We start from the raw sequence: 16,971 nt of genomic DNA, 5'->3' as shown, positions 1-16,971 counted from the left end.
CATCTCTCGCTGACAGGTAGCTTTACCTGAGACATAAGTGCATAGCGTGTGTGCCTGGCCTCCAGATAAATTTGCATATTGTACCTGTCAAGCCTTTTCAAAAGCAGAGTGCAGGTTTAACATTCAAATCCCTGCACTCCAAAAACAGGCTGTGCCACCTGTGGGGTGCTTTGCATTAATGGATGGATTTGTGTAACATGAAGGTCAAAACTTTTGGCTAAGTGGACATATGCAAAAGCTCTCAACCTCATACAACCTCCTTTGCTAATCCACAGAAGCTAGCATGGGCACAATGCATTTTAAATCATTTTAAACAGTTTCCCCTCATTACTCCAAATACAGTCGAGTAATTCAGACATGTTTGGGCTCTGAAGTTTGCTTTTTTAACTTTGAACTGAAGCTAAGAGGCTAACATAGCTAACAGATAATGGAAGCTTGCAGCCAAAGGTTAAATTAGGCCAACACACCCCAGAGTGGATCTCTAGCACTTTGGTTCATGTGAATGACAAACAGGACATTTGCATTATCTTAAATAAAATATTTGTGGAATCCATGTCACTATTTAAAGTGGAACTGTGCTAACAGAAAAACTTCAAACAGTTACACATTCTCACGTTTTTCTGCTGCATTTTAAATAGATTTCTTAAATGACCTTTAAGGACCTTATTAGCACCATTAGCACCATTGATGATCTATAACAAAAGATTCAGAAAATCTGGAGAAATCTCTGCGCATAAAGGACAAGGCTGAAACCCAATGTTGAATGCATGTGATCACTGTGTTAAAAACTGACAAGCTTCCCATGAGCTGGGGTATTCTTCTGAAAACCCTTGTCAGTAAACATCTACAAATGCAAGTTAGGACGCTACAATGCAAAGCAGAATCCATATATTAACAATTTTCAAATACACTGCAGACTTCTCTGGGCTCAAACTCATCTGGGATGGACTGTGCTGTGGTCTGAAAAGTCCACCTTTCAAGTTGTTTTTGGAAATAATTTTGTGTTCTTCAGACCAAGGTGGAAAAAGATCATTTTAATTGTTACTAATGCAAAGTTCAAAAACCAACACCAGGCTTCATGATAAGAGAGTTCAGGAACTAGACTTCACCTCTCTGCAGTCCAGACAGTCTCCCATTGAAAATGCGTGGTGCATTATGAAGCACAATTTTCGACAATGCAGACCCTGGACTGTTGAGCAGCAGAAGGGTTATATCAAGCTTTCTGTTTTATTTGTGTTTTACCTTTTGGAATTAGGTTTGTACAATTGAATTCCAAAGTTTGTTCACCCCCAGTTTTGTTGATTTTCTTGGGAAAATAAGTTAACACATCGCCAACAGAGAACAAAATTAAATATACATATATGCAAAGACGTATGATGTGGTCTGAAAAACTCCCACCAAATCCAACTCATTGCCATCTGAATGATTATTTCAGACATTATAGGGTGATTTGCAGCAGCACATGCTCGCCATATTTTAGTGTGTTTTCTTTCTTCTGATTCAGTGATGCTACAGCTTTAAATTTGAACACAGTCTTACATAGTGCAAATTTAACAACAAATGGTGGTATTAGCCCTCATTCTAAGGCTACATGTTCTTTCTGGTTGTCAAAAAAGTTCATAGCTTGCACTATTGACACTATTTTCCTAAATTTTCCACACCGGTCATGTTGCTTTGTCATTGCAAGCATTGCAAAGTCTGTCAGTGTGCAGCAGCACTTAGTGCAGCAGGTAGCCTAACAACTAACTTCACAACCTTTTATTTGTATCAACATATTATTTATCACTACATGTCATTACTGTTTACAATATTGTTTGCTTTAACCTTCTAGACCCCACAGCCCTCTCTGTCGGCCGTTCTGCATTTCAGTAAAAGGCTGTGGATGGCCTTAATTTATTGAGGTGTGTTCTGACAGAAAACACGATAAGCAATCTTCTGAATTACATTGTACAACATTAGATATTTTGTTTTTTTATCTGAAAGATTCCAGTTTCTGACTTGCCACAAGAAGTTTTATACATCTTTTTGTAATGAAGGCTTACAGTGTTTAAGCGCATTCTGTTTATCAGTTACAGTGATAGAGAAGTCTGACAGAATTTCAGCTTCAAGTTTAAGATATTACTCTATGAGGATGCTTTCATGTCTACCTTGTTTGGTGCAGACCTGTCAGGCTTTTTCTTGGTCTTGGTTTGCTCTCAAATGAACCCTGGTTCAGTTTGCTGCAGGTGGGCATGCATGTTTTTGATGATCTGCACCAAACAAGGGAAATCAGCACCAGAACATCACTTTCTCTTCTTCTAGCAGCCCATCTGCGCTGCACTGAATCATAATCTGCCTGTTTTAATGTCTGAGTCTTTACAAAGGCTCATATCGTTCTTGCAGCATGAGCAGCTGCTAAAAACAGCAGAGGAACAATATAATAATGGTGTAGCTATGCGTTTAATTTTGGCACATGGGTTGTGTAAGTAGTGCAGCAGCGACCCAATTGGTTATATTCAAACTGACAAACCAATCATAAAGAAGTCAATATTACTTAAGAATTGTTATTAATATTATGATGTGATTCACATAGCCATCTCTTGTTTTTTTTTTTACAAACTTTGAATTACTTGTTGGTTTAATCTAGTCTGGTGCTGGTCTGGTGCTAGTTTAGCTGGTCAACCAGCTAACAATGTTGATTGATCAGCATATCAGCATCCAAAGCAGAGCATATGCTGTTGTTGCTGGTGACCAGCCCTGCTGGTCTATGTTTTTTCTTCTAATAGGGAAGCAGAAGTTTTCTGTCTTAGATGGTGGCAGATGTGAGAGTAACAGAGCACTTGCGAAATTTCTGACCAATAAACAGGCAGTATGGAACCAACCAAAGCAAATGAAAATAATGTCACTCTGGTTTGGACTTGGAATGAAATAGGGGTGAAAACTGCCTTAAACTCTTGTTTAGTGATGTGTTCACAGTTATTTTAGCTGCTTTGCTGAATATGTAGCCAAATTCGGTAGCTGAACAAAAATCTCATTCAGGTCTGATGATTCAGTGCATCATTTGAGTGTTTGATAGGGACATTTCATCGCTGATATGAATCAGCTGAACTGGTTAGCTATTTTCTTGCTTTGTGAAACATAGGTGGAGAGAGTCCTTAGGCTAACTGTGCTTTATCAACTTTATCATCACTAAGAAACAGAGGTGTGGACTTGGGTCATATGACTCAGACTTTAGTCATACTCAAATTATGAATTTGATGACTATAGACTCAACTCGAGAAAACTGAGAAAGACTTCAACACTAGTGACTCTGACTCTAACGTGGACTTGAGCCTCGTGACTTGGAAAAACTGGAGACTCAAAGTGGAAGAAAGTTGGAGAGTCTGGCTGAAGACGGGACTCTATACAGTCACTTATTTTTTATGGAAATGACTTTGTTTCCCGCTGTAATTGAATAAACAGCTTACGTTTTTGACTTCTTCTTCCTCTTGGTTTTGTTTTGAAAAGAAATTTTCATTTTCAAAATGAATCCAACATATTGTCATTTGCACCTGGTTTTATGATTCATTCTAAAATTCTGTTGGGGTCTAAAGGGTAACACTGACATAAACAGCATTAGACATCGTGAGGATTTGGTAACTTTGGCACAGTCTTTACACAGTTTGCACAAAATCTATCTAGGGCTAGCATTACATGCAAGCTACAGCCTCTTGAAGTTGCCCCTCCTCCAACTTGTCAGATCAAATTTGCACCCCAGCATAGAAATACCCTCCACTCTCACCAGTTTGCTTCATAGTTACTGCTCAGAAATCTCAAATGAGTATTTACAGCTGAGACTTAGAACCAAACAGGAGCTCCCCTGTGAGTGAGACCCTCCACTGGATCTGGAGGTGATAATGTTCTGTGCTAGAAGACACAGTTCTGTATGTGAATGGGTTTGTAGAAACTCGATTAGCTTTTCATCTGCATCCTGCTCTCTGTGGAGACGCTGCACTGTCTAAGGCAACAGGGAATAAAGGGGATGCGGTTTCTATGGAAACATGCTTCTTTCTGATCTTTGTAATGAACATTTTTAAACTGACATTTTTGAAGGACAATGTGTTTAGAATGAAAGTAAAGGTTATATTTTTATAGCCTTCTTTCTCTGTAAACATGTGCTTTTGTAATGGCATATATTATATGCCATTTTATGATTGTTATGATGCCAGTGTTATAAAGACTGCTAAGAAACATAGAGTGCTTTTATTTATTATCAACAGAGATGTACTTTTTTTCTCAAGAGCAAATGTTTATTCATCTACATTCAGAAGAGGGTTGTAATTGTAATAGTACTGTGTAAAAGTTTGAGATACCTGAGAAGATAAGAAATTAAAAGCTATTTATCTAGGCAGCAGACATTTATTTGTTTAGAAAAATTCAAATATTAAAATAAATATAAATAACACTGTCATACGTAGTGATTTTAACTATGGGAATGTGTTCATTTAACCATTTCCCAACCTCTCCTCATGGAAGCCCAGTATTATTATTACTTAGGCTTATTTTCCAATACCAAGTTGTGCTGGTGATGGAATTTATTGAAGCCCCATCAACTACTTTATGTAAAAGTGCACATACAAATTACTGGATTATTTTACCAAACTGATTCGAAGTCAGAGTTGGAAACACATTGGGGACTTTTAACTGACTGAAAATAAAACTACGAGTGACTCTATACCTTAATTATGGTTATTTTTTAACCCATTCAAATCCCAGGCTTATTATATACTGAAGATTATTATTCAGTAACTACAAGGACTTCAGTGTAAGCTGTTCGCGTTATTCTTAGGTTACAGTAGTTTGGAATAATACTTTGGTGAGCCTTGGCCATTTAGGGTGAAAATAAATTATTGAACATTTTGTCACAAAAAAAACAAAGAAAAAACATAACACATAATAATACATAACACAGCTTAAAAAAGCTACACATCATAACATTTTATTAATCATAAAAAAGTTTACTTAAATGCAGAAAGTATGTGTTTTGGTAGTGACAATTTTTAATGTTACACACAGATTTTCAGACTTTGGGACAAATAATGGGATCCTAAACAGTGGGATCTACCTGCTCTAAAACCCAAGGGTGTGGCTAAAATAAGGATTGGCCTATAAAACTGTTTTTTTTTCTTAATGACATTAAAACATGGGACAGCATTTTTAAATGAAGTTACTTTTAATTTAATGAATTTCATTAAAAAAACAAACATCTTAAAACTTCTAGGGGCCTAAAATCTACATTAGCCCATTAGTTGTGTGTGTGTGTGTGTGTGTGTGTGTGTGTGTGTGTATGCATGTCATTGATTTTCTAAGTGAACACATCTTCTACAGAGAACACACTTCTGCACATTGTAATGCACAACTATTGTGTATTTGCTGAATTTAAAATATGGAGGGAAAACAAACATAAAAATGATAAAAAAACAAAGACCTGCAGAAAAACTAAGAAAGTAAGAAAAATTTGTTTGTAAACCTTTGCATACAACTATATAAACATATATATCCTGAAAAATATTTGTGTGTGTGTGGGTGTGTGTTGGTATGTGTGTGTGCGTGTGTGTGTGTGTGTGGTGGTATGTGTGCGTGTGTCCACACGTGTATGTGTGTATGTGAGTATGTAAAGTATTGCGATGATAAGATAGTGTTAGTGTGTGGAATTTAGCACCAGCTGCAAAGCAAAACATGAACAGACTAACCTTTCTCTAACTTCATTGACCATAACTGTACTTGATGCCAGACTCTTTGGGCTGTATTATCTCACCGCAGCATTTCTGTACTGGAACCAAATATCTGCACTATTAGCAGCCACAGTGCAACTTGATAGGGATGCTGATGCTATGATGAGTGTATAATAATACTTCTCTTGTATATATATATAAAATACTTCTCTTGTATTCTCCATCTATATACTTTCACTTTCTCATTTCCCCCACTTTCACTCTCTTTTCCACTTTTGCAGATGGATGTCCACAATTCTGTGCACAGCTATCCTGAAGCCTGATTTTCATGTGACCTTTTGTCCATTTTTATAGATAACAGTATGTCATACAGTGTCAGCAACCACATCAACAATACATTTGAGATTAGTAAACAAATCAGTGTGGTTTGAGGCAAAGGTTTGATTTGGGCATGAAGTTTGCACAATGCTAACTGGTGAACATAAGATTCTATTATGTGTTAGCTACATTAGTCTCATAGCTCCAGTGGAAAACTAAAAACGCAAACTTCTGACACCAAGCATGTCCAAGCTATTCCATTAATGAAGTTGAACCGCATGGTCTTATCTTATAAACTGTACATGTGATAAACTGAAAAATAACTATATCGGCTCAACTGTTCCATCTTTCACCTTACTGTGTCTGTGCCCTCTGAAGCTGTTTGTGACAGTTTGCCCTATCTTTGTTTTCTCACTGTTACCAGACCCTGTGGTACTGAAGGTCATATTGCTTCTTCCTGATTAAGTCACGTTATATCACGTGTTGTTTTCATGGGGTGGTAGGCCGCACATGCTATAAGCACATAGACCTTAGACACAGTATTAACCTGAAGGGCAAAGATCACAGATTGCACCTTTAATGTATGTGTTGTGAAATGACTGTTATTCATTGATGCTGCTGTTTTGAATGTAAACCTGTTTATGACAGTTAGGCCAGCATGTTTACAGGAAATGAGCCTGTTTTATGTTTTCTCTTTTGTAACAAACACATTCAAGCATGTATAAACTATGAAATACAGTAATAATAATAATAATAATAATTCACAGTATTAAGTACATTCTATAGTATATTAACTATAGTATGACTCAAAAACACTGGAGTATCTACTACAGACAATGTTTTTATTATATCTTAAAAACAACAGTATGACTCAAACAGTACTCACTACAGAAACTGTGTACTGTAGTATTAGTCATTATAGTACTGAATAATACCATAATTACAGTATAGTATAACATTGTAGTATTTTCAACAGAAATGTTACCAATTTACTGTTTACTATATTATTAACCATATTATGTTTTAAAAACACAACAGTGTTAACTACAAAAATGTGCAGTAAGTACTGTAGTATTAACTATAATATGGCAGAATAACTAGTTTTTATATACTAGTATTACTTATATTATTTCTGTAGTATGGCTCAAAACACTATAAGACGTACTATATGTGTAGCACTTACAACAGTATTTTTCAAAAACACTACAATGTTTACTATAGTATGTGCTAGTATAGTATAGTATACTATAGTATAGTACTATAGTATAGACAGTCTCAGAAAATATAGTACTTACTAGGAATGTATAGTATTTACAACAATATTTCTCCAACACATTATACTGTCCATTACAAAAACGTGTAGCATTTAACTGTAGTATAGCTCAAAAACACTATCGCATTTACTGTAAAAATGTGTAGTATTTATTGTAGTATAGCTCAAAAACACTATCGCATTTACTGTAAAAATGTGTAGTATTTATTGTAGTATAGCACTAAAAACACTATCGCATTTACTATAAAAATGTGTAGTATTTATTGTAGTATAACACTAAAAATACTATAGCATTTAGTATAAAAATGTGTAGTATTTATTGTAGTATAACACTAAAAATACTATAGCATTTAGTATAAAAATGTGTAGTATTTATTGTAGTATAGCTCAAAAACACTATAACATTTAGTATAAAATTGTGTAGTATTTACTGTAGTATTAACTATAGTATAAATAAAACACTACAGTATTTACTTCAAAACATATTTACTATAGTTTTAGCTAAAGTATGGCTCAAAAACATTACAGCATTTACTACAGAATTGTATAGTATTTACAATATCATTAACCATAGTACAAAAAAACACTTGTAGTATTTACTCCAGTATTATTCATTGTAGTATTTCCATAGTATGATACACTAAAGTATTTACTCTGGTATTAAATTTGGTATGGCTCAGAACCATAGTACTTATCAGACAATACATGTAGTATTTACTATAGTATTATTCATTTAGTATTTCTTTATTATGAATTAAAGCACTGTAGTATTTAATATAGAAATTTGTAGTATTTGCACTAATATAAGATGTAGCAGAGCTCAGATATACTCTGACTTTGATGCACTGTAGTACTATTTATTATAGTATTCCTACAGTAATTACTATTAATTTAATAATTTAACAATTTAATTACTAAAATGATCAGATTGAATAACTTTAGTTTGATTTATAATGTCAAATGTACTACAGTATTTACATCAGTATTTTTATAAAGTATGCAGTCTTTTTTTCATTGTGGGGTTTTAAGTATGGGACATTTAGCCATGCCAATGTTTGAAGTCATTTTACAGGCATTATTGGCACAGCACACATTAGCATGTTGTGCACTGTGCATGCTGGTGTGTTTTTATGACCTTTGCTACAATAACACCCCAATTATATTCTACACGCCCCCTCCAGTGGGAACGACATCTCTACAAGTGTTTACGAGCTTCTGTGTGATACACCACATAAACAGCGACAGAGACAGATTACAGCGCTCGAGGTCAATTATGTAATGTTACACTGGAATGCCATGTTGTTGCTTCATCCATAATGTTCCTTTGCTGCAAGGGAGTGGCTCTATTTGTTTGTGCATGTGTGTACAGGCTGTCTGTTCCTGTTATACTGACGTGCTGATTTAGAATCAGTTTCCGATCTGCTTATCCAGGCCTTCATCACTACATGCTAATGAGCTAAACTGAACTACAACCCATGACAAGCTGTGATTTACTGTGGGAAAATCCTGCAGCCACACCCTCACTGTAGTCCATCATTCAGTTTTTTCTACAGCTTGTTTTTGCCAGATGAATACTGTACACTCCAAAGATTCAGCACGCAGATGAGTTATTTCTTTGTTTTGCTAAACTATTCAAATGTAATTTTGTAAAGACATTGAATTAGGTAGCCAGTACATTACATTTATATTTCATTTACATGATGCATCAACAGTTTGAATCTGCACTTCTTGTTTGCTTTAAATGACGCAGTGATAAAAAAAAAATTGGCAAAAATATAAAGCAGGCCACAAAACAACACACAGCAATAACTTCATCAATATCAAATTAAAATCAATTAAAAAAACATTAGTTTTGTGTTTACTCAGTTTGTCTTTGTCTTATATTAAATTCTGTTTGATACAATTAAGTTTTATTAACCTGCCAAAGTAGGGGAAATCAGAAGGGGGCAATAAAATTGCACAGCACTATACTTACAAACACAAATGTGGTAGACAGTCTTAAAATAAAGGTATCAGAAAGGGTTCTCTGCAGTGATGCTATCCCATTTTGGTTCCCTTTTAAATTTTAAAGAACTTCCACACAACCCCAAGGCTCTAGAAAGAACCCTAAAATTGGTAAAGAACCTTTATTTTATCTTAATGTTACTCAAGACTCAAGAAAAGGTTCTTTAGATTCACAAATGTCTTTTTCAAACACGGTTCTTTAGCAAGCCAAAAGCAGATGGCTTCACTCAAAAAATCCTTTGTGGTGCCTTTTTGATGCTTCATTACTTTTGACAGAAGTTCTCTGCTTGTTTTAATGAGCTATGAGTGAAAAATTATTAATACTGAAGGACATCTTGCTTTGGTATTTGCCCGCAATGCATTCTTAAAAATGATAAGCAGGATTATAATAGCAGGATTATTACACACTAAGGCTTATTATGCAGTACTCTAACTACAATGTAAACTAGCTGACCTTTTCTTAGATTATAGAAGTGTGTAGTAAAACTCTGGGTCCTGGCCATTTAAGGCCATTTAATGGGTTAAGCTTCCTAAATGGTTCTCGGCTTGTGGCCCTATGAAAAATCTTTCAATCCTGTAGAACCTTTACTTTATGGAGGTTCTCTAAACCGTTCTTCATGCTTGGACATCTCATTTACAAAAATGTTTCTTTAAAGAACCATGTGCTGAAAGGTTCTTTATGGAACCAGAATCTCTCTGACATCTCTCCAAAGAGCACTTTACTTTTTCACAGTAGTGAACTGTGAATTCTTAGGGTTAGTAAGTGGTAAACAGAGTCCTCACACAGTATGGCCCAATCTCAATCTCAATCCCATGCACTCCGTAATCCTACGCTTGGCTTCGTTTGCTTGACCTTCTTTTGGACTAGAAGATTCTAGTCAAAACACAGACTGCAAACTTTCACATTCTGAGAAAGATTTAAGACAACGGATTCAAAAACACATACAGATTGGCTTGCTTGTCGCACATAACCTGAGCAGAAGAAGTGACTTCCCCTTTACTTTCCTGTTAAAGCTCTGGGTGATCCCTGACCTCCTGGCAGGGGGTAGAGACGCCTGTCCCACCGCCACACTGGCACGAGCCTCAATCTCATTACTGACTGAAGCACAGGGCCAGAGCATCCTGCTCAACTGTAAATAAACAGACTGAGAGACAGAGGGAGGGAGGGAAGGAGAGTGAGGCAGAGGGGGGAAGAGAGAGAGAGAGGGAGAGAGAGAGAGAGAGAGACAGAGAGGTAGACAGAGAGAGAACAAGAGAAAGACAGAAGGAGAGAGAGAGAGAGAGAGAGAGAGAGAGAGAGACGAATAGAAATAAGACAGGAAAGAGAGAAGGATAGAGTGAGAGATAAGAGAAAGAAAGAAAAGAAAGAGATTGATAAAGAGACATTCAAAAAGAGAGTGAGGGAGATCAAGACACAGTAAATAGACAGATAGAGAAAGGGAGAGGAAAAAGGAGAGAGTGAAAGAAAGAGAGAGAGGAGAGAGAGAGAGTGAGAGAAAGAGAGAGGAGAGAGTGAGAGAAAGAGAGAGAGGAGAGAGAGAGAAAGAGAGAGGAGAGAGTGAGAGAAAGAGAGAGAGGAGAGAGAGAGAAAGAGAGAGGAGAGAGAGAGAAAGAGAGAGAGAGAGAGAGAGTCTGGTTGGCTTAGAGAGTCCTAGCGTGTGCACTGTCTGCTTGGCTGTGGTTGGTAATACAGTAAGCAGGGCATTAATGTGACTGAGGCTTAATGAATCTCACTGAACTGACTGAGATGGACATATCTGTAGGGGCTTAAAGCCGAGCAGCACGCAAGCCTCAGCCTAGTCAACTGGCCTGCCGAAAGAGGGAGAGAGAAACCTACATACACACACACACACACTCACACACTCACACACACACATATATATATATATATATATATATATATATATATATATATATATATATATATATAGAGAGAGAGAGAGAGAGAGAGAGAGTGAGTGAGAGAGAGAGAGAGAGAGAGAGAGAGAGATGCTGTTGGACAAAAACCTTGTATCTCTCTAGGAAGAGAACACTAACTGACAGTTCTGTTACATCAGCTAACAGACATTCACATTGCCTAGTATGACATTAAATGATGGGGAGAAAGAGACCCATCCTACCCACAGGCTCTCTAGGCCATGAACAGCTATGTCATTATCAGGGATTGGACCTGTTCTCCTACTTTTTATTAAATCCAAAGTGGAGGAACTTTTTAAAGTGTTGGCCCTGTCATTGGGAGGTAGACAAATATAGGCTTCAAACTTAAAGGAAAGTTTGACCAAAGATTCTCTGTAATCCTAATGTTGATAACAGTAAATGGGAAGAACTAGCTTTATGCAAATGCCATTCTGCTTATTGTTTGCAGCCAGTTTTCACAGCTACATTGCCAGAATGTGTGGTCTAAGTATTCCCTTTGATTTCAAGACCAGATTTTTCTATTGGTTCGATGTGGTAAAATTAGCTTGGATCAGATTTTATTAATCTTGAATTGCTCAGTTTAACATCAGGACCTCAAGATTTATATTTCTCTTCTGTCACAGTTGGTCATTTTTGGAAAACAGAAAGGGATTTCTTTCTTGCAAAAAGGCCAGGAGTGAAGGCAAGTACTAATTAAATCATAAGCTTCTAATCAATGAATCTTATGATCATTGAAATGGAGCACAGGCACTTCAATTCTTACTAGGGGCTTTTGTTCTCCTACTCTAAAGAGGCCTCCAGGTTCTGTGCTACCGTTATGTGTTTGTGCAAGGCCCCAAACCACAACTTCCTATTCCATTTCCCCTGACTTAAAGAGGCCTTGAGGAAGAAAGAGACATTACAGAAAGTCCTCCTCAGTACAAAAAGAGGTGGGAACAGAGTGTGATTTCTGATTGCTAGAACGTGCTGTACTAGTTTCAGGACATATTCTTGTTTAAAATGTTTGTTTCTCCTCTAGCTGAAAAAAAGCCCAGGAGTGAAAGGACACTGCAGATACAGATTACTTTCATTAACTTAAAATCCAGGCTTATTATTAAGACACTAATCATATGGCGTCTTCAGAAACTACTATGTGTTATTCAGTAATCACTATGCCCTATATGCTATATATCACTGTTGTCAGAAGAAAACCTTGTATCTCCAAAATGGTAACTTTATAGGAGAAGGGGAAAATCTACTTTACTTTTAATGTAAGTTTATGGAGCCAGACCTGGAAAGAAGTCATTTTGGGCCATTACTTTGGTCCATTCATCATGCAATTTTCACACAATGTAAAGGATAACAGTTACTTTCAAGTTATGTCAAAAACATAAAAATGGAGGTTTTCTTCCGACAACAGCGATATGTATGTCAGGAACATTTGAACACTAGCATTAAACAGTTTGGAATCACTTTTCATTGTAATAGTTGTTATTCAATAACAGCTTATTCAGTGTAGATTGAATTGTTATAAAACACACACCAATGCCAATTTACTCACAAACTGAGGTATTTTACTAACAAAGAGATATGACTTTTGTTTTACAGCTTCCTACAACTTTCCCACAGGATATATTTACATTCACTATTACATTACATTTATTTAACTTTGATCCCAAACCTTTGAATCGTGCTGGCAAACATCTCAAACCTTTATAGATGCCTTTTGTTTCCTTGTGTTCTTACCTATGTTGACCACCAATGTCTTTTATTCAAATGTACGCAATTGTACTCCCATGAGTCACAGGTAGCTATGATAACTAATGATATTCCTCATCCATTAGCCTACATTAAAGCACCAGCTTGGTTGAGTAGCAATTGCAAATTATTATGCAAATTACATTGTCTTTTTTATATTAATTGAAGGTAATTTTCAGATGGGAGGCCTATTCATTGTGTTTGGACTGGGCCCCATAAGACTGTAGTTACGCCACTGTCATTATGTGTTATTATATCGTCTGAACAAGCCGTTCTCCAAGCTCCAGCTGTAACCATGCAAGTTTTCTACCACAGGTTGCAAGCCTGTGTATGTGTGAGTGTTGAGGATTTACAGCATGACCCCAGCTATACATGCATTCTAGGAACTGCAGGCTAATTATGAGGGAGAGAGGAGAGAGGTGCCCAGAAACATCTCGGCATCCCTCTGCTCTGCTTTGGATGAACCGCGTCATCCATAATTTACACTTCCTCCTCTGTCTCTCTCCCTCGCTCTCTCTCTTCCTCTATCTCTGTCTATTCTGAGCCTAGAGAGGACAGGAACAAGGCAGGGGAACACAGTGTACCGAACCCCACCGCAGCGTAGTCAGCGTCACAGACACACAAACACGTCTCTTTCATTCACCCACACATTCATGTTCTCTTTCAGTTATTCTCTCCTACGGACACATACACGCACAGCCAATAACACCTTTTTATCTAAACACATAGCTTTCCATTTATTTCTATATAATTCACAATGCTCTAGTTTTCTTGAAACTTCTAGATTTGACACCATTATACAGCTTCTAGCCTCATACACATCTCAGCTCCAGCACATTTAGCTCTGTTTTCTGGAGTCTCTCTGGATTTGGCATGAGCTTCCTCAGAGACACATAAAGTGCCACTGCGTCATTTTGAACTGCCGCTAGCACATCATCACTTACAGTCAATTCTGTGACAACAGCTAACAGACACTCCTGATGGCCAGCATTGTGCTGGATGATGGGAGGAGAGGGAGGGACATCCTACCTATCCAGAGAGAGCAAGGACAAATATGATCTCTTGGATTCCCAGCCAGGGTTGGTGTCTTGCATTGGCAGTGATTGAACTGGATTGCAATCTCCTGACCATTGGGTCACAGCTTGGATGGTGTTCCATCACCTATATCCCTTCCCTATCACATTTGTTTTGTACAACTTGGATTTGGCAGCATTAACTCATGTACACATCTCAGCCCCATCACATTTAGGGGGCTTCTGATGCAGGCCAGTCATACACATTTGTGTTTGAGATGAGGTTGCCACTTTAGCTCTGTAAGATTCCTGGAAACTCTATCAGTGGCTTTATTTGGACGGTAACTGTGGTTACAATGCAGCCTAAAGTAGAGAGAAGTCAGCTCAGCTTCTTATTATACTACAGTTATCATGCTGCAGCTGTGCACCAGCACCAAATATGCTTTTCCCAAACAACTGTATTCAGACTGAGGATTATCTGAACTAGTCAAACCCATTGTAAGTACACAAATGGTTTCACTGGATAATAAGAAGCAGTTTATCAGATTAACTAGGACACATTAGCTATCTATGTGAAAATGTCTCAGCGCTGACCTGCTAGTGAGCAATGAGGGGAAGGGGAGACATGACAACCCCCTACAGTGAAAACAATTCACACTTCTACTCAAAGACGGCATGCTACATACGACGTACACCACAACTGCAGCTTTCTTCATGTCAGAAATTGTGAATGACTGTTCAAAATAGGCAGATATTACATTTTCTGGGTACTATGAAAAGAGGATAAGTAACAGGGGAACAGGGTTGTTTCTTACTATACAGAGTATAACTCTTCCTCTTGGAAACAAACCTTCAAAAACATCACTTTACAGGAGAAAGAAAAAACTTTATTAAGCCCTTAAAATCTCAGACTTACTACATACTAATACTCATTATTCAGTAACTACAGGGACTTTTATAGAAACTAACTGAGCTATTCTTAGGTTAAAGAAGTGTGTAATAAAACTTTGGTCATTCCCAAGGTGAGCTAATGTAACAAGATTATATTGTAGGTCATTGTGGACCATTTCTATTGGTCCATTCATCATGAAACTTTGACACAATGTAAATGGCAGCTGGCATTTTCTAATTGCATAAACAAACGAAAAACAGCAAAAATGGAGATACACTTAGGCCCCCAGAGCCCCCAGGTAACACCATACAAAATTAGTTTTATTAATGTTATTGTTATCTTTAGTATTATTTATTGTTTGGGTCAGTCATGGTACTGACAGAAAAAGACATTATGTTGTATTATTTAATTTGGTCATTTATTAATTTTATTTAGGAAATTTCCATATTCAATTTATTTTAATTATTGCTTTTTAACTGATTAAAATGACAGAATTATTCATTATTTTCCATTCTTCCATACAAAATAATAAGATGGTGGTGGTAGATGGTGGTAAGAGTTTCTTAGAGACCCCTGTCATGCTCAGTTGAAGCATAATCCAAAATTTGCACAGATCCAAAAATTTATCCATCCATCCATCCATCCATTATTTTCCGCTTCTCTGGGGTTCTCGCGGGGGCAGCATCCTAAGCAATGAAGCCCAGACCTCCCTTTCCCCAGCCACTTCCACCAGCTCTCCAAGGGGGATTCCGAGGCGCTCCCAGGCCAGCTGGGCGATATAGTCACGCCAGCGTGTCCTGGGTCTTCCCCGGGGTCTCTTCCCAGGTGGACTTGCCTGTGACACCTCCCGAGGGAGGCGTCCAGGAGGCATCCTAACCAGATGCCCGAACCACCTCAGCTGGCTCCTCTCGACGTGAAGAAGCAGCGGCTCTACTCCGAGTCCCTCACGGATGACCGAATTTCTCACCCTATCTCTAAGGGAGAGTCCAGCCACCCTGCGGAGGAAACTCATTTCAGCCGCTTGTATTCGTGATCTTATTCTTTCGGTCATTACCCAAAGCTCATGACCATAGGTGAGGGTGGGAACATAGATCGACCAGTAAATCGAGAGCCTTGCCTTATGGCTCAGCTCTTTCTTTACCACAACAGACCGGTAAAGAGCCCGCATCACTGCTGACCCAGCACCAATCCGCCTGTCAATCTCCCGCTCCCTTGTACCATCACTCGTGAACAAGACCCCAAGATACTTAAACTCCTCCACTTGAGGCGAGAGCTCATCCCCGACCCAGAGAGGGCTCTCCACCCTTTCCCGCGTGAGAACCATGGCCTCGGATTTGGAGGTACTGATCCTCATCCCGGCCGCTTCACACTCGGCTGCAAACCGATCCAGCGAAAGCTGAAGTTCACGGCCTGATGTCCCCAATAGGACCACATCATCTGCAAACAGCAGCGATGTGACCCTGAGGTCACCAAACCAGACACCCTCCATCCCCTGACTGCGCCTAGGAATTCTATCCATAAAAATTATGAATAGAATCGGTGACAAAGGGCAGCCCTGACGGAGTCCAACTCTCACTGGGAACGAGTCTGACTTACTGCTGGCTATGCGAACCAAACTCCAGCTTTGTTTGTACAGGGCCTGAATGGCTCGTAGCAAAGAGCCATGTACCCCGTACTCCCGAAGCACCTCCCACAGAATACCCCGGGGAACACAGTCGAATGCCTTCTCCAGATCCACAAAACACATGTGGACTGGTTGGGCAAACTCCCATGAACCCTCCAGAATCCTGGAGAGGGTGAAGAGTTGGTCCAGTGTTCCACGACCAGGGCGGAACCCGCACTGTTCCTCCTGGATCCGAGGTTTGACTATAAGCCGGACTCTCTTCTCCAGTACCCCTGCATAGACCATGCCAGGGAGGCTGAGGAGTGTGATTCCCCTGTAGTTGGAACACACCCTCCGGTCCCCTTTTTTAAAAACAGGCACCACCACCCCAGTCTGCCAATCCAGTGGCACCGCCCCCGATGTCCACGCAATGTTGAAAAGGCGTGTCAGCCAAGACAGCCCCACAACATCCAGAGCCTTGAGGAACTCAGGGCGGATCTCATCCACCCCTGGAGCCTTGC

This window comes from Pygocentrus nattereri, chromosome 12 (genome assembly GCF_015220715.1).
Source record: "Pygocentrus nattereri isolate fPygNat1 chromosome 12, fPygNat1.pri, whole genome shotgun sequence".
In the NCBI taxonomy this organism is placed as follows: Eukaryota; Metazoa; Chordata; class Actinopteri; order Characiformes; family Serrasalmidae; genus Pygocentrus; species Pygocentrus nattereri.
This window is presented reverse-complemented; position numbering follows the sequence as displayed.